The sequence below is a fragment of the Mustela lutreola genome, chromosome 17 (assembly GCF_030435805.1).
Source record: "Mustela lutreola isolate mMusLut2 chromosome 17, mMusLut2.pri, whole genome shotgun sequence".
NCBI classification, from domain to species: Eukaryota; Metazoa; Chordata; class Mammalia; order Carnivora; family Mustelidae; genus Mustela; species Mustela lutreola.
In genome coordinates, this window is record NC_081306.1 from 12,431,471 (window position 1) to 12,458,084 (window position 26,614).

At 46.2% G+C, this 26,614-nt stretch overlaps 1 protein-coding gene across 6 annotated transcripts in view; it reads right to left on the reverse strand.

The window, feature by feature from the left end:
* The window catches only part of MRTFB (myocardin related transcription factor B), a 261,518-nt gene that overhangs the window by 180,513 nt on the left and 54,391 nt on the right, over positions 1–26,614 (reverse strand). For 5 of the 6 annotated variants that reach the window (XM_059154986.1, XM_059154985.1, XM_059154982.1 and 2 more), the window contains exon 1: positions 7,764–7,776. The exons of the other annotated variant lie outside the window; for it this stretch is intronic. The gene's annotated coding sequence lies outside the window, so the exon portion shown is untranslated. Of the gene's footprint in view, positions 1–7,763; positions 7,777–26,614 lie in introns of those variants that run through there. 6 annotated transcript variants of the gene reach the window in all.

Genomic DNA, 26,614 nt, shown 5'->3' on the forward strand with positions numbered 1-26,614 from the left:
GACTGAGCAATGAGTAGCTAAGCCAGGAAGCAGGAGGGGCCTCAAATGCCCCCCCGAGTCTGCTCCCTGATCTCAAGCACATTGATTACCTTGCTCAAATGGAATCCCAGCTTACTTTTAACTTCAATCTAATACCTTACTGTTTTCTCCATGGTTTCTTCTTTCCTCTTTCAAAGGTGATGGGGGGAAGAGTAGAAAAAGGAAAAAAAAAAAAAAAAGCCCAGGAGCCTCAACCTGCATGGGCGCTGGTGGCAGAAGCAGCACTAAGTGATGAGTTTCACATGTTCTTCTTTAATTCCTCCAATGTTCTGATATGGACAGAACTGTTCCTTTCACAGGGGAGGGAAATGAGGCGCAGAGAAGTCAAACGGGATCTCTGAAGACCACAGAGCTAATAAACGCAGACCCAGACTTAAACTGCAGGTCTGACTCCCAAAGCTTTCTTTCTCTTAGGCAAAAATGCATAAGGGATTTGGCAGAATTTAAAGTCGGTTGAAAACTACTTATAACTTCAGGGTCTGTCAATTTCTGTGCTTACCCAGAAAAACAGCCTTCATGCACACAACCAAAACCACTTAGGGACGACAAAGAGAAGACCTCACAAAAGCAACAAAAAAGATAAACTATGTACAAAAAATTTAACAAAAAATTGGCAAAATCTATGTAAGACAAACTTTGAAATGTTCCAAAAGGACTCAAGAGTAGAATCAAACCAATGAAAAAAATACACAATGTTCTTGGATAGGAAAATATCAGAAAGACATCAACGATCTGTAAAATTAGTTTATAATTTTAACATGATCTCAATTTTTTAAGTGTCTCTTTTCTGGAACTAGACAAAATGATTATAAGTTCACATGAAAAAATAAACAAGGAAAAGTTGCCAGGAAAATGAAGGGCAGCGGGGGAAAGTAAAGTATTTTGTAAAACCAATACAGCGTACTGGCGTACGACTAGAAAGACTAATGGAATAGAATAGGAAGTCCAGAGATATGCCCCAATATACCTGGAAGTTCCGAAAACAATCAAGGCGTATTGCATTCTGAAACAAACGGTAACGATAACTGGCAGCTACACAGAAAAGTGCAATCTATATGCTATCCTTGAACACCAGAATAAATCTCAAATATACCAAAGATTTAAATGTAAAAATGAAACCACAAAAGTACTGAAGGAGAACTTGAACAAATTTCAAATTCTTGGAGGCCTTTCTGTGACTCAAAATCCAGACACATAAATTAACTATCTAAAATCTAAAGAAAAATCTTTTAAGCTTTCTCTGTACCAAAATACATGAAAGTAAATTTAAAAACAAATAGCAAACTGAGGGAAATTGCAACTCACATCCTAAAGGATTAATTGCTCCAATTTATACATTCCTAGCAATTGATAAGAGAAATGCAATCCAAGTGAAAAATTACAAAGGGTATAGACAGAGAGTTCATAGAAACACGGATCACCTATAAGCGTATGAAAAGATGCTCAGCCTCCTTCATATCAAACTAATGCATATTAAAACTACACTGTTACCATTTTTCACTATCAGAATAATACAAATCTAAAGGTTGGAAAACACTGTTTTCCAGAAGAGAAACAGGTACCCTGATGCATTACTTGCAGGAGTTCCAAATGACATAACCCTGAAGAAAGGCAGAATTTAACAAAATTATAAATGCATTGCTCAATGACCCAGCGATCCCACTTGTGAAAAGATATCCCACAGATACACCTCATATTTATGAAATGAGATCTGTACAGGTGTATCTACCAGGACACTGTCTGTGATTGTTAAGAGATTGGAAAAAATTCAAATGTGCATCAATGGGGGTTAGTTCAATAAACTAGGGCATGGGCATACAGCGGAATATTCTGAAGCTGTTAACTAGTGTTTCCTATAAACTAATATGGAAATATCCCAAAGGAATATTAACTAACCAAAAAGCAAGGGACAGAATAATTTATATCGTGTGCTATATTTTTACACAAAGAAGGAAGTATATATACTCTATAGGTATCAGCTTGTGTCTACACAAAGGAATATCTATAAGGAAACAAACAGGGTGCCTGGGTGGCTCAGTAGGTCAAGCATCTGCCTTTGGCTCAGGTCATGATCCCAGAGCCCTGGGACTGACTCCGTACTCAGCTCCCTGCTCAGCCTGCTTCTCCCTTTCCTTCTCCCTGGGCTTGTGTTCCCTCTCATGCTCTATCAAATAAATAAATAAAATCTTAAATAAAAAAAAAAAAAAAGAAACAAATAAAAGAGGATATTTATGAGGAAAGGGGACAGGTTAGACTAAACAGTGTTGGAAATTAGACTCTTCAAAATAAGCTGTTTTAATTTTTCAACATGAATATTTTACCTACACAAAAACAACTTTAGAGTGTTGTAAGTGTAACTCACAGAAATAGAACTACTCGTAAGCCAGAGTCAAAATCCAATGAGCATTAAAAGAGAATTTTCTCTGAAATTAGATATTGACAAACAATTTATTTTTTTACAGATTTATTTATTTATTTGAGAGAGAGCGCACACATATGTGAGCAGTGGGGAGGGACAGAAAGAATCAGGAAGCGGACTCACAGATGAGTCTGTAGCGGGGCCATCACTCAACATGATAAAAGACTATGGAATCTTTTTCTTCAACCAATCTTAAGCCTATGACTGTAATAATCTATAAAAAGAGTTATTTAAAGGGGCAAGGAATTACAAGAGAGAACAGGAAGGGGCCCCTAGGCCAGAAGCAACAGCATCACCTGAGAACCTGATGAAAACGCTAATTCTCAGGCCCCAGCCCAGACTTACTGCCCAGAAACTCTGGTTGGAGGGAGCAATCCCTGCAATGCACACTCAAATCTGAGAGCAACTGAACCAGTCCAGGGCTTCCCACACGTTCCTGCACGTCACCTGCAACAGGGCTCTGTGAGAATGGAGATCCTAGTTCAGTGGGTCTGGGCTGGGCCCCGGAGTCTGCATTTCAAACAACCCTCAGGAGGCTGCTGATGTAGCCGCTAGCTTGGGGAGCCACACTTGGAGAAGAAAAGTTGAAGTCCACCTGGCGGGAGAAGGTATGCAAACCGTCTTCACGTGGCTGACTTTCCTGCAGAAAGTGCCCTCAATATCAGATGGAAAAAGTCCTTGCACAGGTTTTCTGGCTAAGAGATACCACTTAACCTCCAAAATGAAAGCTGTACTTGGGGCACTGGGTGGCTCAGTCAGCGAAGGCTCCGACTCCGGATTTCGGCTCCGGTCATGATCTCAGGGTGCTGCGATCAAACCCCCTGCTGGTTTCCCTTTTGGCATGGGGTCAGCTTGAGATTCTCTCTCTCCCTCTTCCTCGGCCCCTCCCCTGCATTGTGCATGCGCTCCCTTCTCTCTCAAATAAATCTTAAAAAAAAAAAAAAAAAGGCTGTACTGAACATGTAATAAATAAATTTTGTGTGTGTGTGTGTGTGTGTGTGTGTGTGTGTGTATTTTTTAAAGATTTTAACTAATCTCTACACTCAATGTGGGGCTCAAACTCACGACCCCAAGGTCAAGAGTCACACATTCTATGGACTGAGCCAGGTAGGAGGCCTCAAAAATATTTCTTATTAAGACAACAGAAACAGCTACAAATTGTTGAAGTTCAATTTAAGGATGTCCCATATGAGAAAACTTTCAATTATGAGTGGACTTATGAGCATTTCGAATGAAAAAAAAACCAACCCCCCCAAAAAACCCATATTCTTATATCTGTTGGGTTATACTGTCTGATGAACTTTAGCCATACCACCTGCTCTCCATGAAAAAACACCAGTTTCTTTCTAAAAAACTGTTCTTATATACAAACACTGATGTTTCATTGGCTTTACATGTTGGTGGAGGGGGTGGCGGGGCTACGTTTTCTTATAGGAATCTTTCAAGTCAAGAATTCTAGCCTAGGTGGAAGTACCTAGAAATGTCGTGTACCTTTATTTCGCAGGTCACACTTTGGATAAATGTTTTCGTGTTAAACATTAATCAGTGTGCGGAAATTCCTACATATCCCCTTTTTCACTGAATGTAAGACACTGTCAATTCTCGGACACACAATTATTTCATGTACTGCTAAGAAAAGTTGCCGATTATCACATGACATGCCAATTTTAAGATAGCATTCCATTTTAGATATGCATCTTTAAAATAATGAAATAGCTTAATTATAAAGCTCAAAGATATGTACACAATAAGTTACTCCTTTTAATCTAAAAAGGCATGGATTTTGGCCCATTTAACAATGTATCCCCATACCTGGCAACTGGAAGTCTCAGTATCTCTGCAATTCCTATTATTTGTTTTGCTTTGGTACAAATTATATATATTTTTCAAGTAGTGACTTTTTTAAAAAGTAGTGAAGAAAAAAAGAGGAGTGACCTCTTTTTACCCTGCAACATGATACTACTTGTTCAAAGTAATAAAAGTTAATTACTCGCAGTCTGGATAATTTTCCAATCCGAAAGTATTTAATGTATCTAACTCCAGTCAATTTTATATACCTTACAGTTCTATTTTGACAAGAGTCTTTACTCGTTTGTTTCCACAGCACCTTTCAAAAGTAACAAGCAATGAACAATAAACACTTCATAGCATCCTATCCATTCAACAAAAAAATAAATTTGCTTTGCAGATTTAACAAGAGTTGAAGGAATGTACAATGTTACACTACAGCCATATATTAGTCTGAGTAGAACTTTTTGACTCAGCATTTTCCTCCTGGTGGCAAGATAAACAGTTTTAAAGGAAAAGACAATTTCTAATATGCCACACTAGGAGGACTGAGGACCTATGTGATTATAGGACATTTTATTTTCACCTTCGAACACTTCGTATTCTCTAATATGGATACTCGCAAGAAAAAAAAGGCTATTTAATAAATAGTTACACTAATTTATATCTTACTTTAATTCAGACCTTTTTATTCTATACATTCTATACATTATCACTGTCCCATCCGAAGTCCATTCCAACCTTCTATTCACTCAGGTGTTGAACTGTCAGCATTTCTTTCTTTTTTTTTTTTTAATATTTTATTTATTTATTTGAGTGAGAGAGACAGTGAGTATGAGCGAGGAGAAGGTCAGAGAGAGAAGCAGACTCCCTGCAGAGTCGGGAGTCCAACGCGGGACCGGATCCCGGGACTCCAGGATCATGACCTGAGCCGAAGGCAGTCACTCAGCAAACTGAGCCACCCAGGCGCCCGAGCCGTCAGCATTTCTAACAAGAATCTCAATGAAGCAAATTTTTCAAAGGGACATAGGTACTAACTTTATCTCCCATCTGAGATTCTAGAATAACCAATGAGACTGTCATGAACCAAGAGCCTACCTTTCTGGCATGTCAGTTACCTCAGAAAGAACAGGGAAAAATTTTTTTCCAACAAAAATTGTTTGGGGGCGTCTGGGTGGCTCAGTGGGTTAAAGCCTCTGCCTTCAGCTCAGGTCATGATCCCAGGGTCCTGGGATCGAGCCCCACATCGGGCTCTCTGCTCAGCAGGGAGCCTGCTTCCTCCTCTCTCTCTGCCTGCCTCTCTGCCTACTTGTGATCTCTGTCTGCCAAATAAATAAATAAAATCTTTAAAAAAAAAATTGTTGGGACGCCTGGGTGGCTCAGTTGGTTAAGCAGCTGCCTTCGGCTCAGGTCATGATCCCGGCGTCCTGGGATCGAGTCCCACATCGGGCTCCTTGCTCGGCAGGGAGCCTGCCTCTCCCTCTGTCTCTGCCTGCCATTCTGTCTGCCTGTGCTTGCTCTCTCTCCCTCTCTCTCTGACAAATAAATAAATAAAATATTAAAAAAAAAAACTGTTTGTCAGTTAGATTCTGCCCCCTTTCCTCATACTGGGGTAGAGAGTGGATTGCTGTTTAGAGTAAATCTTGGGGGCCTGGTACTGTCCTCTAAGAGAGATGCTTAGATGTAAAAGTAACTGGGGGACAAGACTGTCATTTAGTGTTTGGAGACCAAGATGCTGGATTTCACACAATGCATGGAACAGACCCACATAATGAAAATCCATGCTGGTTCTGAGAATCTTTAAAGAAGTCTAGCCAGATTAATCACCATAAACTGGCATCACTTTAGAACATAACACTGAGAAGTTTTTATAAGCAATTATGGGGGAACCCCAGTAATTTAGGAGAAGGCAGCTAAAGTGAGACAAGTTGAGATACTGTAGGTCTGAAACTAGTGGCTCTTTCCCCACTTCACACACTGTTAACTCAACATCATTAATACTGAGCATATCTGAACTAATGAGACATTGACCCTGAATCCAAACATTTTCATCTTTTATTCGTTATCAGTGATCAGTGGTAGGAATCCAGTATTGTGGCTCAAGGGAGCAGCACCTCCAAGTTTGTGACACAAAGGTGCCATACAATGTGGACGGAAAATACGGAAAATCCCCTCCATAGAGGCCTCCATAATATACTACTATTATTTAGGTGTTGACTGACTCTGTAATTTACCTTGGCATGCATCCTTACTTCCATCTAAGCTGTTCCTCTATTCTCATAAATAGGTTATCCCAACACTTGGGTTCCCCCTCTGCTCCCCTCCCCCTCCATGCCAGGGTCCATCTCTATCTTTGCTCTTTCCTTTTCTTGTTTGAAAATGCTGATAGTTTCACTGCTCATCAGTCTAAACACCTTTCATGAGAAACAGGTGGAAGCACCCAGTCCGGCGCTAGATGTAAATGATGGGGCAATTTCTGTCATACGTTTTTCCTGTATTCCTCCCTTACGTGTCAACTGGAGCATCGTACTGATTCTCAATCGCGTGTGTACATGGGTTCCGTTGTTGATGAATTTCAGTAAGGTGGGCTTTACAAAAGTTTGCTGCCAAGGGGGAGGGGCCTTGGTTCTGACAAGGCTGAGCACCACCGCTTCCAAAGAGTGGAATCACGTGCTTAACCAAAATCAAACTTCAAAGTTTCCTCTGCTTAAGGCAAGCCCTGGGCTCCAATATCTCACTTGTATTCAGCCTGACATCCCATCCCTGGCGCACACCGGCTGCTCTAAGGCCATTTCTGGTCTTAAGCGGAGCCCCAACGAGAGTTCCTGTCCATTTGGGGGGTCAGGAACCCTTCTGGGAATACGACAAAAGTCGAAGACCCTGCCCCAAGAAACTCACACAGCATGCTGCACCCAGTCCCAGGGGGGCTCCCACACAGCTTCTGCAGCCCAACTGGGACCCTAGGACTGGAATTTGAGCCCGAAAACCCTGCGGGTGGGGGTGGGGAGAAGGATGCGAGGCAAGGACCGGGCGTGGGCGCCTGGGTTTGAACCCCCCACCCCAGCGCTTCCCCGCAGTGTGACTCTGGGCTGGGCGCCTCACGTCTCGGTGCAGCCCAGGAGCGGCGCAAGTTAAGTGCCCGGCAGACTGCAAAGACTCGGTAAACCGTGTTCCCGCGACCAGCGGCACCGCGTCCTGGAGTCAACCCCGCCGCCCACGGGAACCGAGGCGGGCCTCCGGGGTCGCACCCGAGCGCGGGGCCCGGCCGCGAAGGGGACCGGACCGGCCCGGCCGGCCCCGCGGCCCCGGCCCAGCCGCCCCGCCCCGCCTCGCCCGCGCGGGTCCCGGGACAGCGCGGACAGGGCGGGCGGCTCCGCTGCGGTCGCCGGGCACACCGGGGCCGGCGCCCCAGGACGCGGACCGCTCGCCGGGCCCGCTCCCCCGCCCGACCCTGCGTCTCCGTCGCCCTCACCCACTCCTCAGCCCCCAACGGCCGCCACCGCCGCCCGCAGCTCACCTCCCCGGCCACCACCGCCGCCGCCGCCGCCGCCGCCGCCGCCGCGCGCGCGATCTCGCGAGACTTCGCTCCCGTCGGCGCTCCCCCGCCCTCCCCCGGGCGCAGGGCCGCAAGCGCGGACCCCGGCCTGGAGCCGGCACGGCCCGTTCCCCAGCAGCCGCGCCCCGCCGCGGGGTCAGGCCAAGCGGTGCTCGCGACCCGGCGTCCGGGCTCCTGCAGCCATTCCGCCCACGTCCGTGACCACGAAGGGTTAAAAGCCAGGTGCGCGACTCCCGACTCCCCTCACCTGGCCGGCCGGGTGCGCATGCGCCTGCCCGGGGCCCCGGACCTGCCAGCCTTTGCAGAGGCTCGGACCGCACTGACAGCAGTAATCCTAGCAGCAGGTCCGGGAGTGCTTACTGGGCGCAGAGTACTGTTGCAACTCCCCTCACAACAGCCCCGCGAAGTGGGTACTACCATCCTCCCCACTCCAGCGAGGAGAAAACGGAGGCTTGGCTCGATTAAGTAAATAGCCCCAGGTCACACTGCTAGGAACTGGCGTCTGGGGTTGTCTGCCGCCCAAGCCAAAGCCCCATTTTTTTGGCCTCCGTGGCAACGCCAGGCCCTGGCCTTGGCCCTTCTTTGGCTGAGGACGCTGAGTCTCATCAGCCCGTCTCTACTTCCCTCCCAAGGTTCACCAAGGTGAGAGGAAGCCGGCTGCTCTCACCTCTATGGTTTGATGGAGCTGCTGTCCAGAAGATGCTTCTCCTGCAGGACATGAGCTCCCTAAGGCCTCCCTGTGCCAGACTCGGTGTAGGGCCCTGAAAACTATGTGACTATTTATATTCTTATATTTCATTGTCTTCTCTTTAGACTGGTGGCCTTTTGATTGTAGAGAGCACAGTAGAATGGAACGCAGGACAAAGAGCTAGAATACACAAGTTAGGGGATGCAGAGAAAGGTGTGCCTTCTTCCCCGGGGTGAACTCTTCACATTACATTATTGTTTGGTTGGTTTGTTTCTTTTACATTTATTTATTTATTTTATAGACAGACAAACAAAGTAGGAGGAGGGGCAGAGGGAGAGACTCCTCAAGGAGGCTCCCCACAGAGCGCAGAGCTCTACCTGGGGCTCAATCCAGGACCCCGAGATCACGACCTGAGCTGAAAATCAAGAGTTGGGCGCTTAACCAACTGAGCCACCCACACGTCCCTATATAATTATTTCTAAAGCAAAGGGGCTAGCAACCATGGAGGGCATTTCAAGGTTGCTACCAATATTCTTCCAAGTTAATTCTTCATAGGATATATTCTTCATAAGACAACGAACACTGGGGGGAATGAAGAACCTGGCCTGAGCTCCCATAGTCAGACAGGATATGAACCTAAGCCTGAGTCCAGAGCCCAGTACTGCCTGGCACCTAAGTCACATGAGAGAGCAGGAGCTGGTTCATCGGGGCCAGCAAGCTGCTGTGAAATCAAGAGCCTGGGAGGTTCTAGCTATCCCTTCCTCTTGCATCAAGGCTGCATGGGCTTACCCAGGCCACCTGACAGTCACGTTAACATCAGCAAACATTGGCCTGCCCATTCTCCCAGGTTGTCCACTCTCTCCAGAAACATGGCCATTCTCTGCAGACCAGAGGTTACGAGTGCCCCTCCATGTACCAAAATCACACAGTCCAGCTGATGGAGGAAGTGAGAAAGAAAGAGGAAATCACATCGGATAGACAGCTACCAGGTGCCAAGCACTGCTTTCAGTACTGTCCCTTCATTCACTCACTAAGTCCTCCCCAAAACCCCATGCAGGAGGTATGGCTGTCCCTGTTTCAGAGAAAGAAATCAAAGGGCCAAGCGGGAGTGAAATTCCCCAAGCATACACAGGTAGTAAGTGGGAGGGCTGGGGTTGCACCCCAGGTTTGTCTGTCCCCAGAACCACAGACTTTGGCCTCTGTGACTAACAAGGTTCTTCACTGTCCCAAATGCCCATGTCATCACACAACTGAAAACCAGGAAATTCCCTGAGATTGGGGTTCTAGGTCATCAGACACCAAATGTTCTCCTCTGGGTGTACTGTGCTTTAGTATTCTCATCTAAAATAAGGACATAAAGAGTTTGTTGGGAGGATTAGCCAGGTTAATATACATGAAGCATGTAGAAAAGTGCCTTACACTGATTAAGCTCTCAGTAAATTATACCTATTATTTACCATGAGTGCAATGTCATGTTTTATTCTGTCGCCATGCCCCAGTACAAATTCCCAATCAAGGTGGAGGATATGACCTTATCTGCTCAGGCAGGGAAATAAAATTCGTTTCTAGCAAACAATAAATGCTCTTTAATGGACAAAATGACCCCCACAATCCCCCCCTCAATTGTGGAAAGAGACCAGAGGCTCCTGAACCTCAAATGCCCTCTCTCTTCCCTGTTTCCTGGGATTCTGGGAGCCAGTTTTATAAAAGGCTCCCCTCAGAGATGAAAAGCTACCCATATATTTTTAAGTTGTTGGCAAAAGTGAAGAGAAAAAGAAAATTTAATCTGAGACTTCTTAAGAAAATTTCGGTGTGGTTGGGGATTAATAAAACCACAGTGACATCATCACTTGGGAGGAGGTTTTTAGAGGAACTGAAGCTGCCACACATTCAGGCCATTGTACCCCAAATAAAGTAAGATTTCCCCCCGACACAAGGCATGCCGCACGTTCCCATGAATGGCAATGTCTTGCTATGGAAGTAAGCCTCATTGGGGAAGGAATGAACACAGCAGTGTCCAAAAGCACATTACACTTGGATGGCACAAAAACAAACAAACAAAAAGCCCAGGAGTGATTCTAATATGCACACCTCTGAGGGAGAATGTCCAAAAAGCACTATTAAAATGCCTTCCGGCCCAGGAGGATTTTTTTTTTTTTTAATTATGTGATTTGTCTAGCACTCATTTGTTCAATTAAAACTTGCTGAGCATTTAAGCTTCAGTTATTGTGTTAGAAGCCATCAGCAAGATAGGCTGGGAAGTTTTGGGGGGCTGGGAAAGGAGGGTGGACGGAGGCCCTAAGAGGCATCCCAGACCATGCGTACCATGAACACATTGGGACAGCAGAGTAGGAAACCCAACCGGAGCTATGACATTGGTCCCCACATACACATCCTGCCCCACTGGGCAAATCCAAGCTCGTTATGGGATCCCACCACCTCTGCCCCACCAGTACTTGATCAAGGATGGGCAGGCTGTAGTGACACAGTTGCCAGATCACTAGCCAATCAGAATTTGATGAAACATCACATTGCAAGTCCTGGCACCCCCAAGTAGAAAGCAGAATGCAAATCTCCCGCCTCCCTTGTAACTAGAACAAGGGATATTATGCAGGCTCTGCTGGGCAGACGCCTCACATGAAGCTGAATCTGATCATGAGCCTCAGTTCCGTGGAAGCGACTAGTGGCCAAAGCAGCTGGTTTGGGAGACGGCAGCTGCAGGTAGAGGTCCCCATGGAGAAGCTGCACCAGCGAGAACAAGCTTAGGCAGAGTGGTGGTTAGCTCCTGGGGCCAGGTCTGCCATGTGCTTTGAGGCATTTTTCCCAGAAGCTTAACCCCAATCTCTTTTCTCCAGCCCTCGCCATGATTCTGTGCGGTACGTAACATCCTTTATCGTGTTCCCCTCTCTGCTTAAACCAGCTAGCATTCCCACCAAGAACATGGACCTCTCACAGGGCAAAGTCAGACGGAGCCTAGGAGACTCAGAGAGATACTCACTAGGGCAGCAACAAAGGGAACTTTCTCTGCTGTCCGGGAGAGTACCAGAAAGCCAGCTCACTCTCCCCACCTTCCATGGAAACCCCACTGCCCCCACAGCTTTGCCCACAGCTGCAAGATAAGATAGGGGCTATCTGGCACAGAAACAGAGAAACCAAAGACCTTGGGTCCTTGACTACGTCGCCAAGCTGCTGGACTGACCTCCTTCCCGGAGTTAAAGCGAATGGTTAAATCAACTCGTGCTGGCTTCTCTGTTCCTTGCAGCCCAAACATTCACAGGGGTGCAGGCCCGAGAAAGGAACAGCTTATGGGAAACAGGTGTACCTCTTCCCTGGCTGTGTCAGGAGCTGCCCCAAATCCTGACCGACTTTTCACCTCTATCTCCCCCTCCCCGGGACAATATCAATCCCACTCAGATAAGCACTACCTGATTCCAAGCGTTTTATTCCAGAAGACACTTCCTTCCTTTGCCCTTACCATCCTTTGGCTATCTCGCGGATGGGCACATGGTGGTTCTGTTACTTGCCCAGGCCCCACCTCTGGTAAGGCCATGGAGCCCAAGTTCTGGAGACAATCCAGATCCCAGGCTGCTTTTATTATTTTTAAAAATTTTTTTTAAAGATTTTATTTATTTATTTGACAGACAGAAATCACAAGTAGGCAGAGAGGCAGACAGAGAGAGAGGGGAAAGCAGGCTCCCTGCTGAGCAGAGAGTCCTGGGCTCCATCCTAGGACCCTGGGATCATGACCTGAGCTGAAGGCAGAGGCTTTAACCCACTGAGCCACCCAGGCGCTCCCCCAGGCTGCTTTAAACCACTAAATTTAACACCATGCATCATCCACCTTCATTAGGAAGGAAAGAAGGAAGGAAAGAAAGGAAAAAGGTCTTTAGCCAAGAAAAAATTAAAGATGAACTCAAATCCAATTCCGTATTTTCAACCTGGCCCTGAGCAAGCTTTTGCAGTTTCACTGCGACACGAAAATGAAGTTGATGATCCCGGCTTCCTAGAGCCTGGGCTTCATCTGTGCCATTCACTGGTGACCTCTGGTCTTCCACCTTTGGGACATGTGCAAGGTGGAACTTCCTGGTCCACCTGGGTAGGGTCACGTGACCAGTCCAGGCCCAGGAGTGTGAGCAGAGGGAGTGGGTGTCACTTCTAGGCTGCTGCTCTGTGGAGTGGAGCCCCCAGCAATCCATGTGGACATAGAAGGTGAACAAAACCTAAACTTTTATCGTTTTAAGCCGCTGCGAATTTGGTCGTCCTGGTGTGTGCGAGTCTATCCTAACTGAAGCATACAGTGTGGTCATTTGCTCATTTGTTCACTCAAGAAAAACTTTTCTGTTATGGCTCAAACCATACTGGACAAGCAAGAACGCTCAGGCAGGGGTCCTGAAGCTTCTGGCTCCGTATGGCTCGGGTACAGCCCGGGCCTCGGCATTTTCATGGAGCTTCCCAGTGATTCTGATGCACTGGCAAGCCGGACACCCTTGCATTATGAGGGGCTCACCATGTGATGGTAGAGTACGACAGGGTCCCTACCACTGAGGACCACACACACTATTATTTCAGGCCTCTGTGCTTTGACTCATGCTGGTCCCTCCACCTGGCACGCCATCCGTCCATGCCTACCTCCCTGCCTTCAAACATCAGCCAAATCTTCAGATACTCAGTTTGACGACCCCATCCTCAGTGCTGGGATCGTCCCCCAGAGCATGGTCCTACAAACAGTGTGTGTATGCCTCCTCCATTGGATTGCAGCCTTGTAGAGGATGGGGTCTTGGTGGCTGCCCTTCTCGGTGGAGGTGGGGAGAGACTTACACATCAGCAACAGACGTAGCCCTCTGAATACACAGCTCAGCAAAATCAAAGCCCTACAGCTTACAAGAGAAACCCTCCCAAGAAGACTACCACCTGCCAAGTATTTTGGAAAGCAGCTTTGGGATTCTAATTCAGCCTCTGCCACTTTGCAGCTCTGTGACCACAAGCACCATATTTAATCTCTCCTGAGTCCCAGTTTCTTAGCTGTCAGATGCGACTAAAGACAGTTCCTGCCTCGCCCAATTGTGAGAATTCAATGAAATATAAGAACTGAATTAAATTTCAGCCACGTTCATCATTGTTACCTTTACTGTCATTGTCTCCTTACTACTCCCTACTGCCTCTACGGAGCGTGGCCCTGTAGCTGTCATTATTAATATTATTACTTACCACATGCTCCCTCCCTTCCTGCCAACCCTAAGTGACTTTGCTAAGCATTCCCTCCAAGAATGAAGAGTATTCTTGGAATTCCCAAAATGAATTCTTCATTGTCTCCTTGATGGTTCAGTGCCCACAATGGTTTAACACCCCTGGCGTCCGCCGGAAAGCTGCCCAGTCAGCTCCGCCTCAGGAAGTCTGTGGTTACCAGTATCAGGCTACCTGGACACAGCTAAGAAAATATGGGCTCTCCTGAGGCTCCCCCTCTTATGGACTTGACTCTGGGTTCATTCCTGGTCAGCCCAAGCACTGTGAAGGTGGCCCGCAGCCCTGGCTATGGGAGTGGCAGGATCCCAGCCCAATAATAGGGCTGTAGGCTTCTGCAATCCTTGATAACACACACAAATAATAATACCTGGAACGGGCTTACTTCTTTCTTCCCGGGGGGGCTAAAAGAGTCAGGCTTTTGAAGTTCAAATAAAAAACGCTCTGTCTGCCATCAGGCTGGGCAACTCCTGGTCTCCTTCCTTATCATCAGGTATCCGGAGCACAGTGGGCAAAATTTGGGTTTTCAAGAAAACATTCCTGAGGTTTCATGCTGAACGGCTCCAAGCTGGTATGAAAGAACGGAAAAACAAAACTCCCCACACCCGAAGTGTTACAAGGACAGGAGACGCAGGGAACAGAAACCAAACCTCAGACAACAAAATAAAGGAAAATGTAAACTAGGTTTTTCTGGTGGAAATGTTTCTGAAGCCCCAGCCATGAAAGTTTTCTGCTAAGGACCTACTTTCTGGTAAAAGTTCACAAGCGTCTGTGAAGAGAGAAATCAAGATGGGGAGTCACAGGACAACATGAGACCAACATGGATTTTGGAGCAGGAGGGGCAGAAGTGAGTAAGGAGATAAGAAAGCAGCCACAAGAGGCAAGGTGCTTTCAGTAGCAAGGTCAGAGATCAAGGTAAGGGGATCAGTAGGTGAGAGTTTTCTTCAGAGGGCTAGAGCAGAAAACAGAAAAACTACGCTTTTTTCCATCCACCCCCAAGGCTTTGTTGATAGACAGCTGCTCAAATAAATCTGTATTCCCATTTCAACTGACTCATTTGGCTGGAACAATAAGCTTACATTCCAGAGCCTGGGCTGACCTCATGTCCCCTATTGCCAATAAAATATTAAGTATGTAATTAGTGCTTTTTGCACTAGGACCATGAAATCTTCTGGATTCTTTTACTGTCTAGCTTCTGATAGCGGTATCCAATGTTCAACCTTGAATTCTCAGGCCAGCCATATCTAGGGGAGAAAGGAAGTATGGAAGGATGAGAGGGGAATGTGTTTTACAATGTATCAAGATTTAGGGACCAGCCCTTCAATGAAAAAAAAAAAAAAAAAGAAAGAAAGAAAAAGAAAAAGTTACAAATAAAGGAAATTACAAATAAGGAGGGAGGCTAGAATGATCCTGGATTGTTGAGTTACAATAAGAAGCCTTGTAATGAACTAGTTTTTTAATAAATACAAAGACAGATACATAAAGAAATAAATATGGATGTGTTTGCATGGATTAATATACGTATTTCCAAGCTCTGAACACTGAGAGGTCCTAGAAACAAGGATTCCTCAGCAGTGATGAGCACACTTACCATTCCTATCTTGGTTTCTAAATACCATACTCCAATAAAAAGAACCAGGGCTCCTGGGAGAAGTGGTTGCTTCCAGAGCTGGGGCAAGGAAAATACAAGAGGAGCCAGGGAGACCATGCAGTGCCGGAAGGTAGGGAATTGCTTTAAAAAGTCTGGGTGCTTATTGAGAGGATAAAGGAGCCAACCTGAAGGACTGGCCAAAGCTGGAACACTTTACGCAACAAAAAACAACAGTATTGGATTATAAGGCTTAACCCTTGAGTTCATATTGATGGAAGGAAGGAAAGAAGGAAGGGAAAAAGTCTCTCTCCTTGAAGACGACGTACAATTGATCAATGTAGGGTGAAGGGTACCCGGGTGACTCAGTCGGTTAAGGATCTGACTCTTGATTTCAGCTCAGGTCATGATCTCAGGGTTGTGAGATCAAGCCCTGAGTCGGGCACTATGCTGAACATGGAGCCTGTTGAAGAGCCTCTCTATTCTTCTTCCTTTGTCCCTCCCCCACTTGCTTGTACCACCCTTTCCCAAAAATAAGTAAATGTGGAGTGAATGAAGGGGAAAAAATCACCATTGGAAAGCACAGTAGTAATTGCTGCCATAGATCTGACCATGGATGTTAAAATTTAAGTGGGCAAAAGTTTGAGGAAGGAAAGTCTGGAAGTTCCCTTACCAAGATATTTATTAGTTATAAAGAGAAAAAATAGTAACTTCACATTGAAGAAACCCTATAAACACCACAGTAACCAAGTGACTGAAGTTAACCTCACTTTTAGTACTGTGTTATGTTTTTATGTACCCCTGATACAATTTGATAAGAAGGGCACTTCACCTCTGTGGCTCCTCCCCTAGAACTCACAACTACTGCTGCAGGAAACAGCAGACAAATCCAAATGGAGTGACATTCTACAAAATACAAAATTGGTATTTTCTTTGAAGTGTCAAAGTTGGGGCACCTGGGTGGCTCAGTGGGTTAAAGCCTCTGCCTTTGGCTCAGGTCATGATCCCAGGGTCCTGGGATCGAGTTCCGCATTGAGGTTCCCTGCTCAGCAGGAGGCTTGCTTCTCCCTCTCCCACTCCCCCTGCTCATGTTCCCTCTCTTGCTGTGTCTCTATCAAATAAATAAATGAAATCTTAAAAAAAAAAAAAAAGACTGATGAATCACTGACCTCTACCTGTGAAACCAACAATATATTATGTTAATTAATTGAATTTAAATTTTAAAAATTAAAAATAAAATAAACAAGAAAGAAAAAGATGCTCTCTCCCTCTCTCTCTCTCCTTTTCAAATAATAAATAAAATCTTTTTTAAAAAATAAGATGCTGAATTTACCTAACAACTAGTTATTGTTGACAGGGTTTTCTAGGAGCAACCTGGAAAGTGTCCATTCAAAACCGGGTGTAAGAAATAAGACCCTGAACAAACTGAGGGTTGCTGGGTGGGTAGTGGGGGGGGGGGTAAGGGATGGGGGCGGCTGGGTGATGGACACTGGGGAAGGTATGTGCTATAGTGAATGCTGTGAAATGTGTAAGCCTGATGATTCACAGACTTGTACCCCTGGGGAAAATAATACATTATATATTAATAAAAATAATTTAAAAAAAAAAGAAAGAAGGCCCTTATGAGCTATCTATTTCTTGGGGGAGGGTTTAGAGGAGGAGGTGTTTCATTCAACAACAAGACAGAGTTCTGGTCCTCAGAGAGTCTACTGCCTAGGGGAGGGGAACAGACTCCAGATTAAGTTCAAAAGAAAACTAAAGTAATTGGGAGCTCTGCCAAATGCTGTGAAGGAAATCACTAAGGTCCGGAAAAGCTTTTCTAAGATAACGACACCAAGACTGAGACACCGAGTTGCTGAACATATCCAGAACGGGGAGAAGAACCTCAGGAAGAGAGACCAGCACACCCAAAGCCGGGAGCCAGAAAAGAGCTTGGTGTGTTCCAAGAGACAGGACAGGGATCCCCGAGAATACTAGGTCATAAGGTAACTTAGAAGAGAATCATAAGGGTGCCTGGGTGGCTCAGTGGGTTAAGCCACTGCCTTCGGCTCAGGTCATGATCTCAGGGTCCTGGGATCGAGTCCCGCATGGGGCTCTCTGCTCATCAGGGAGCCTGCTTCCCTTTCTCTCTCTCTGCCTGCCTCTCCATCTACTTGTGATTTCTCTCTGTCAAATAAATAAATAAAATCTTTAAAAAAAAAAAAAGAAGAGAATCATAAATCCACAGTAGACACCACCACTATCCACCAAAATGACTATCCTCTCCCTGTCATATGGTCTTCCCAACAATCCTAACAGGATCTCTGAAACCTCAACCATTCCCACCAATCCAAACCCTATCTAAACGGTAATAACCGGCCATGGTCTCAGCATTTTCATCCCACCAAATTCATATGTTGAAACCTAACCCCTAAAGGGATAGCATTAGGAGGTGGGGTCTTTGGGAGGTGATTAGGTCAGGAGAGTGGAGCCCCTGGGAGTGGAAATTAGTTCATTATAGGAAAGACCCCAGAGATCTCCCTCAGCTCTTCCGCCATGCGAGGACCCAGAAAGAACATGGCCGAGTGCGGACCTAGGAAGAGGCTCTCACCAGACCCCAAACCTGCTGGCACCTTGATATTGGAAACCCCAGCCGCCAGAACTGTGAGAAACCAACATTGTTTACGAGACACCATGTTTATGGTTTTTCTGTCGGCAGCCCAATAGGACAAAGACACGATGCCAGTGTTTTAGGGTCATGGGAGGGCCTGTGGCAGAATTCATACAAGCATGGAGATCAAAACTTGTGCCCCCCAGCCAAACCTGCCCAGAGAAAAAGCCCAAGCTGGAGGTGTGTTTCTTAGCAGAGCACATCCATAAGAGAAGACACATGCATGTGACGCCCAGAGCTGAGAAGTAATGAACTGTTCCAATGGGGAAAAAAAAAAAAAGAGGAGAAGAATATTTGAAAGGACAGTGAAAGAAGGAAGAAAGGGAAAGACATTCAGGGGACTTTGAAGATAACGAATGATCTGGGGCGCCTGGGTGGCTGACTCAGTTGGTTAAGCATCTGCTTTTGGCTGGGGTCGTGATCTCCAGGTCCTGGGATCAAGTCCCATGTAGGGCTCCTTGCACAGTGTGGAGTCTGCTTCTCCCTCTCCCACTGTCCCTCCTCCTTCTCGTGCTCTCTCTGTGTCTCGCTCTTTCAAATAAATAAATAAAAGCACACACACACACATATATACATATATATTCATATATATGCACATATACATATATGTATGCATATATATGTGCATATATATGCATGTATACATATATGTATGCACATATATGCATATATATGCATATATATATATAAAATAATTACTTGAAAGTTATTGGTATTAAAAACTCCCTCCAGACTCTGAGCTCCTTGTAAAGGTCACTGCACACTCAGGTCTGGTGTGTCTCTGACTGTCTGTCGGTCTGAGTCTGTGGGTCCAGCTGTGCCTGTCCGGGCGTGGACACACCTTTGTGCTTATGTGCCTCTGGGCATGAGTGTGTGAGTGTCTGTGTCTCCGTGTGTCTGTGTCTGCGTGTATCTGTGTGTGCTGGAAATCGCAGAAAGGGGCTGACCAACTGACTCAATGCTTGCCAGAATGAAGACAAATGAATTCCCACAAAAGCCAGAGGGAGAAGTCAGTCAAGCCAGGAGGAAGTCAAGACCCAGGTGACAGTGAGAAAGTAAGGCCCTAGGAATTCAGGCACATCCTTGTGGGGATGTTGGAATTTCCCCAGGACTCAGAATGCAGTGGGAGGGGCCAGTCCCTTCACAATGATCTAAAGACCTCAACGGGCAGGACATCCACCACCAAACTGGCCCTTGGCTTCCAGAGTATTATCCTCTGATCACAGGGTAATAATAAATTAGTCTTGGGGCTAGTACTTTCCTAAGACGGAAGAGAAACCCCCCACAGCTGAGCTTTCCGAGGTCTTGCCTGGGCTGGCCCCCCATGGAACACACTGGATCACAATGAGAAAATCTTTGTATTTGCTGAAATTTCAATCCCTCTGCTGAGAAAGCCTCTCCTGGCTGCTACTCTTTCTTTAGTGGCTTTTTGGCTCACCTTTCTTAAAAGAAAATCTTTTTTCTTTCTCATCCGTCAAGAGCAACCCAGCCTCAGCCACTTTTGACTAGAACATTCTCTCATGGATACACAGAATTACAGCTCTAAAGAAGTGTGATTTGCATCGATAACAGAACATCCCCTGCAAAAAAAAAGACAAATAAAACAAAAAACAATTCTAGGATCATTCCTTAGTTGAGTTGGCTGTCTCCTTCAACAAAAACATGAAGACATGGAAGACAGCATTTCCCCATTTGGTAGACATCTTAATTTTTCTTAACTATTTTGGGAGTAACGTACGAAGCCTTCAACTCATTAGAAACTAATACAGAAGCCCTTCCTGAGCTTTTATTTATTTCATTTTTTTAAAAAAGACTTTATTTATTTGAGAGAGAGACAGAGCAGGAACAGGGAGGAAAGAGAGAAGCAGGCTTCTCGCTGAGCAGGGAGCCCGATGTGGGGCTCAATCCCAGGACCCTGGGATCATGACCTGAGCCAAAGTCTCAACCAACTGAGCCACCCAGATGCCTCATTCCTGAGCTTTTAAGAGACTTTTGTGATTCTATAGGTACCTTCAGGAGATCTTTTACGTGTTTGTTTTCTTGCTTCTAATTTTTATTTTGAAAAAAAAAAAATCTAGGCCAACAGAAAAGTTGCAAAAACCGTATAATCAACACTCTTACCCTCTTCACCAAGATTCACCAACTGTTGACATTTTTGCACATTTGTTTTCTTTCTCTGTGTATAGACACGTGTATATATACACACAGATATATAATACACACCTGTAAATATAAAGATATACAGACGTATATGTATTTACATGCACATGTGCACATAGACACACTTTTAAAAAAATAAAACAGAAAGATTTATAATGGAATCAGCCCCTAACTCTTCATTCCCTGGGGCAACAGTTCTCAAACATCTCTGCACCTTTGGGGAGATCTTTGTAAAATACCAACCCTACAGGTGTGGATAAAATTTAGTAGTAAGAAGTAGTGAGGTTCAAGTATCAGAATGTTAGCAGAAGCACAGAACCACTGAGGCACCTGGAGGGCTCAGTCAGTTAAGCATCTGGCTTCAGCTTAGGTCATGATCTGAGGGTCCTGGGACTGACCCCACATCGGGCTCCCGGCTCAGCAGCGAGTCTGCTTCTCCTGTTCCCTCTGTCCCCTTGCTATTGCTTGCTCTCTCCCTCTCTCTCTCTCAAATAAATAAAATCTTAAAAAAAAAAAAAATTCACAACCACTGCCCAATCATTTTTTCTTAAAGACAAGTTACACACACAGTTACTACAAAAGCATTTGAGAGTAAATTGCCACGATCATCTCTAAATAGTTCATGTACCCCCTTAGTACAAGGAAGGACATTGGCTTCTGTCATCATAGTACGGTCACTCAGGAACTTCCCAGTGACAGTGTGCCAGCATCTAATATTAAATTCATGCACAAAGCCTGCAAACTGTCCCCAAAAAGCCATTTCAGTAATTGTAGTTTTTCTGACCCAGGATCCAGTTCAGAATGACATTGCCTGTATAAGTCCTTTCCCTTCACTCTCATCAATCTGAAGCAGTTCCTCCATTTTTTTAGCCTTCCGTGACGTTGCCCAAACCCGCTTTTTAACTACGGGAAACCCGGAGCCTTGAGCAAGTAACACAATCCGGCTAGAACGTAGTTGACTTTGGTTTGCTGAGTATCCATCTTTCTGGCTATCTTCTACTGATGGCAAGAGACCGCGATTTCTTATTTTTGGAAGTGATATGCAGCTTTTTTTTTTTTTTTTTTTTTTTTTTTTAATTTGGAGAGTGAGTGAATGTAAGGTAAATACTAAGGAAATAATAGAACAGGTATGTCGAGGTACTTCGGCTCTTCCCAACCCCACCACTGCCGACATTTGGGGCTGGGTAATTCTGTATTGCAGGTGGTGGGGGAGGTTGTTCTGTGCATTGTAGAATGCTTAGTGGCATCCCTGGGCTCAATCGATGTCAGTAGCAGCCTCTGCTTCTGCTCTGGTCATGACAACCAAAAATGTCTCCAGACGTTGCCAAGCATCCCCTGGGAGGCAGACTCGCTTGGCTAAGAGCCACTGATACAGCCCCATCCATGAGAGAGGGGGATGAGTGGCTCTGGTTTGGGACACTTACCAAGTGTCACCATGCGCCTGGCCCTGGGCTCGGTACTGGGGGACAGAAATGACAGAAGAGGAACACAGCACAGCCCGGTGCTCCAGAAGCCACTGCAAGACAAAGGTGGCGGGAGGGTGTGCAGAACAGGTCCAAGAGGCAGAGAAAAGTAAACCAGGAAGAGGGAGCTGGGAAAACCATATCGTCACCTAGAATTAAGTCTCCTTAAGCTTTGTGACCTTTCCAGAAGTTCTTCTGCCCCAATAATTCCTTTTAAGACATGAATTAGATCATTTCAGTTCCCTGATTAAAAGCCTCTAGTAACTTCCTATCACTTGCCTGGTAAGATCCAAACGCTGTGTACAATGACGTAGCTCCTGTCTTCCTCTAGGGCTGCCCCCTGACCTGCCTCTATCTTCGTCTCCTCTGGCTGCTCTGGACCCCATTCTGTCCCAACGTCTCACCAGGCTCATTTCTGAGCAAGGTTCTCTGCTTTGCTATGTCCTCTGTGTGGAATGCTGTGCCCCCAGATCTTCGCAGGGTTGGCCGCTTGTCACCAGGTCCCTGCTCCATTGTCACCTCCCCTCAGCGTGCCATACCTGGGAGCCCTTTCTCCCAGGGTCCTCTTTGGCGTCTGACCCTGCATTTCCCGTGGTAGGCACGGCTGCCCAGCTGACTTGACTTACACGACCAGCTCCCTTCTCTTCCATGGCCATCCAGGCAGAGGGGACCATGGGACCCCCATCTGGCCAATGAAAGATACTGGCACCATCCCTCCCCATCTGCCACCTACCCACTGGATCTCAGCGCTGATGATTGGAGCTGTTCAACCATTCCATGACCAGGAGGGGAAAACCATACAAATATCAGATTCCATAGAACCAGCACCAGCATCCTCTCGCCACCTGTTTTCATGGAGGAAAATAAATCCCTAGGGTTTAACCTCACTGTGATTGGGTTACTGGGTACTTACGGAAAAACCCACCCCTGACTAAAACACCCTCTGAAATTATCCTGTTAATTTAGGTGTTGGCTTTTTGTCCATATTCTTCTACTAGACTCAAAGTGCCATGAGACAGGAGTTCAGGTCTGTCTTATTTAATCCTGCATTTTCAGCCCCTGGGCACGGGGCCCGACTCAGGATAGAACTCAAATCACTATCCGCCAGTCTGTTCCCCAGTTCTCTTCCCTACTAAATAGGGACGGTCACAACACCTTGAAAGATCGCAAGGATGAAATGAGTCAGTACACGTTATAGTGCTTAGAGCAGTGCCTGGCACATAGCCATCACTCAAAGGATTGCTATTATTTGTTGACTTAAGGACCTAATTAACGTATGGAAGAAAGGGTTCCTTCTCCGTGAGATATTGTAGCAGCAACCTTTGGCTTCTTCACTTTGTTTCAAATCAAAGCTGTGTTTACTTGGTGCTGACAAGCTGGGCTATTGATTAAGAAACACGACCAGGGCGATTGGGAGAAATTCACACCATTAACAGTGAGCTGCTGGATTAGCACCTTTAGGGAATGGAGAGGGAGACACACACAGTCCACACAAAAGGGTAGAGTGCATAAAGCCTGGTATATTCCGAATTCAGGCCAAGAAATGCTGGAAATGACATCCAATATGAGATTGTGTGGCTGTGCCCTGTGGGAAGAACTGAACTGTGCGTTAAAACTCATGCTCGGCTAAAACCACTCAGAGGTAAACCAGAGGTTATAGAGACAGAGAGTCACCCTGTGTTGGGGTGGGGGACAAGCTAAAAATCTGAAATGATTGGGTGATTCCGAGGGATCCAACAACCATTTTTCCCTAATTGCCTTGCAACCAAGTAGGTGTCAGCCCAAATTTCAGTTCTCACGGGAGAGTTCATGACTAATACTATTGCTACTAACTAACATTTTGCAGTATTTACTCTGCGCTACACACTGTGCTGACACTTCACCCGCCATGATAGAGACCACTTGCTAGGTCCCTGTCCAGGATTCATTTCCTTTTTCTTTACTAATCCCCCAAAACCCAACTTCTTTCAAGGTCACACCAAGGAGCACATATCCCCAAATAAAATTGGGGCCAATCTTTATGATTAGTGCCCAAACACACACCCTAAAGAACACAGGGCTAAGATCTCACTTACTTCTCACAAGTCAGCGAGGTAGGGGTTAACACTATCCCCATCTTACAGGTGAGCAATCAGAAGTTCAGAGAGTTTAAATGATTTGCCAAAGATCATACAGCTTCTTGCTGGTGGGGATAATATAGGGGAAGCCAAGCAGCTTGATTCCAGACCCTACACTCTTTCTAATCTTCTGGTCCTTTGCCATGTGTGAAGAGCTACGGTAGGGCTGGTGGGCTGGGAGGCGCCTGGAGTAGACTGAGCTGACCCCCAGCTGTCTAGGCGTCCCCCAGTTGTGATCTTCTGGGACAGGATAATAAAGGCCACCTCCCAGGGTTACCAGGGCAAAGCAAGAGCGTGACAGAGGTCAGATGCCAGAAGTGGGACTTCACACCTCCCCTCTACTTCCATTCTGCTCTCTTGCCACGGACGTTGCCATGAGCCATGCCCAAAACCGCTGGGACCTGCGTGGTGGCTCGGTGACAAGAAAGAAACAAACAGGCCTCATTTTAATGCTTGTATAGACTCTGGACCTGATTTTTCCAGTGTGAGACTCATTACCAGTTGGTATTTATGGACACTGAGTAGATTAAGTGAAGGAACCAATGAATGAGAGATCAAGGCCTTTCCCAGGGACTGTGGGAGTCATGGAAGCCTTCAAGGTGATATCCTTTTGCTTAAAGAATGAAGACATTTGCGGGGCACCTGGGTGGCTCAGTCAGTTAAGCATCTGTCTTCAGCTCAGGTCATGATCCCGGGGTCCTGGGATCGAGCTCCGCATCAGGCTCCCTGCTCAGCAGGAAGCCTGCTTCTTCCTCTCCCAATCCCCCTGCTTGTGTTCCCTCTCTCGCTGTCTCTCTCTCTTGCTGTGTCAAATAAATAAATAAAATCTTAAAAAAAAAAAAAAAAAAAGAATGAAGATATTTGCATTAGGGGAGAGAGGAAATAGTGACGTGGAGATTTCTTTTTTTTTAGCACAGCATTGAGGGGATTCAAGGGAGGGGACAGCCAGGGCTGGAGCAGATAGGAAAGGCCTTCCACTGGACTGGGGCACCAACTGGTGTCACGGGAGGTTCATGCGTGCTTGCGGCAGGATCCTCTAAAAAGCAGAGGGGGAGTCACTTCCCAGGCTCCATTCAGCTGTCACCTCCACCAGGAAGACTTCCCTGATACCCCAAGCCTCGTTTAGGTGACTACTCTGTGCTTCTCTTATCATCATGTTCCATACACGAGCCTGTTAATTGCGGTTTTCTCTCCAAGGTGAGCTCTTAGAGACAAGGGTGTGTTTTATGTCAGTTTCCCATGTCCCTAGCACAGGGTCTACCCCAACGTGGGCATTCAGGAAATAATAGGAACTATTTATTGAGGGCTTCCCAGATGCCTGGTGCTGTAGTAGGTCCTCTAGCTGCCAACATCTTTGACTCCTTCCATAAGCTCGGGGAGCCGGGATGGCCTTATCATGCCATTGCACAGGTAAGAAAGCGGAGGCTGAGAGAAGCCAAGAAAGTTTCTATTTCTTTTTGCAATTTTCTGCATCCTTCTCTTCCAGACTCCCTGGCCTAAATTCTTGAGGTCTGAGGACAGTGTGGAAGCTCAGGGTGCTGGGGGCGGTCTGCCTGGGTGGTGCCTGGCTGGGTGGGTGGGTAGGAGACTAGAACAATGAAGAGAGAGCACATGTTAGCAATTGGCATCTGGGCCACATGCAGACACAATGCATTCTCCCAGACCACCCAAGGAGAGAGCCCTTGTGGCCTCCTCCTGGGAGCAAGGAGTGTGAACCACACGCTCACCCAGCGTCATCTGCTCACTGATTTGGAACAAATGGGCGCAAGCGAGCTCATGCTGTCTGGAGCATGAAGCTTCCGGCCGATGGAATTGGGAGGACAAAAAGCAACACCCTCAAAGTTCCGGCCACACATATGAATGCGTGCAGAGGTGAACTGACATGGGATGTAGGCAGTGGACATAAAAATATCAGCCACAGGAGCTAATGGGTAAGAAAAACCCACCGTCCACCTCGCATCCAATTTTAGAAATAAATAAAATAGGTCCACAATTTTGCTTTCTGAGGGAGTCCTAGACAGACTCCTGAGGTCCCCCAAGGGGCCTCTCCTCTGTCGCCTTTCCTGACCATGCTCCAGGCTGCCCGTAAATTGGACCCTGTCCCCAGCCGGCGGGCCTCTAGGGCTCGGAGACTCACCGGAGCAAACAACTTCACAAAAACAATCTGTCCCATAAACAAAGTCCATGGAAGGCGTCCAGCCCCACACAATGGAGCTAATCTTCTGGGCACACATTTCCCGTCCAGGGTATTAGCGTAGACACCACTTCCTCCTAGGTGGACGTAATGACACTCTGCCCGCGGATCCAAGAACAATAATGCTCTGTAGATTCCCCACTTGTCAGAGGCATACCAGGCAGGAATTCAGAAGCAGGGAGCTGCTCCTTCCCCCTCCTTTCTTTTCTTAAAGAAGCCATGCAGATTTGAAGGCAGGGTCATATCTGGAAGGGGTATCAGGAGCCTACAACTCTGGGTCCGGACTCTTCTGTACCACTTAGCAGCCCTGAGCTTTGTGGCAAATGATGGAATCTCCCAGAACCGTAATTTCCTCGTTGCTTGAGCGGGATTGTATAAAGATGCCCAAACTCACTCATATTCAGGGAGACGTAAAATTAAAAGGTTGAATGTCCACTATCAAAAAACACGGAAAATAACCCATGTTGGCAAGGATGTGGAGAGATTGGAACCCTCGTGCCCCCTTGGAATGGGTAGGGAGGGTGGTAAAATGGTGCTACCACTCTAGAGAAAAGGACGGAAACACCTTGAAAATCAAAAATATAATTACCCTATGACCCAGCAATCCCCCTTCTAGGTCTATACCCAAAAGAATGGGAAGAAGACATATTGGTACACCCCTGCGCACAGCAGCATTATTCACAATAGCCAAGAGGTGCCAAGAACTCAAAT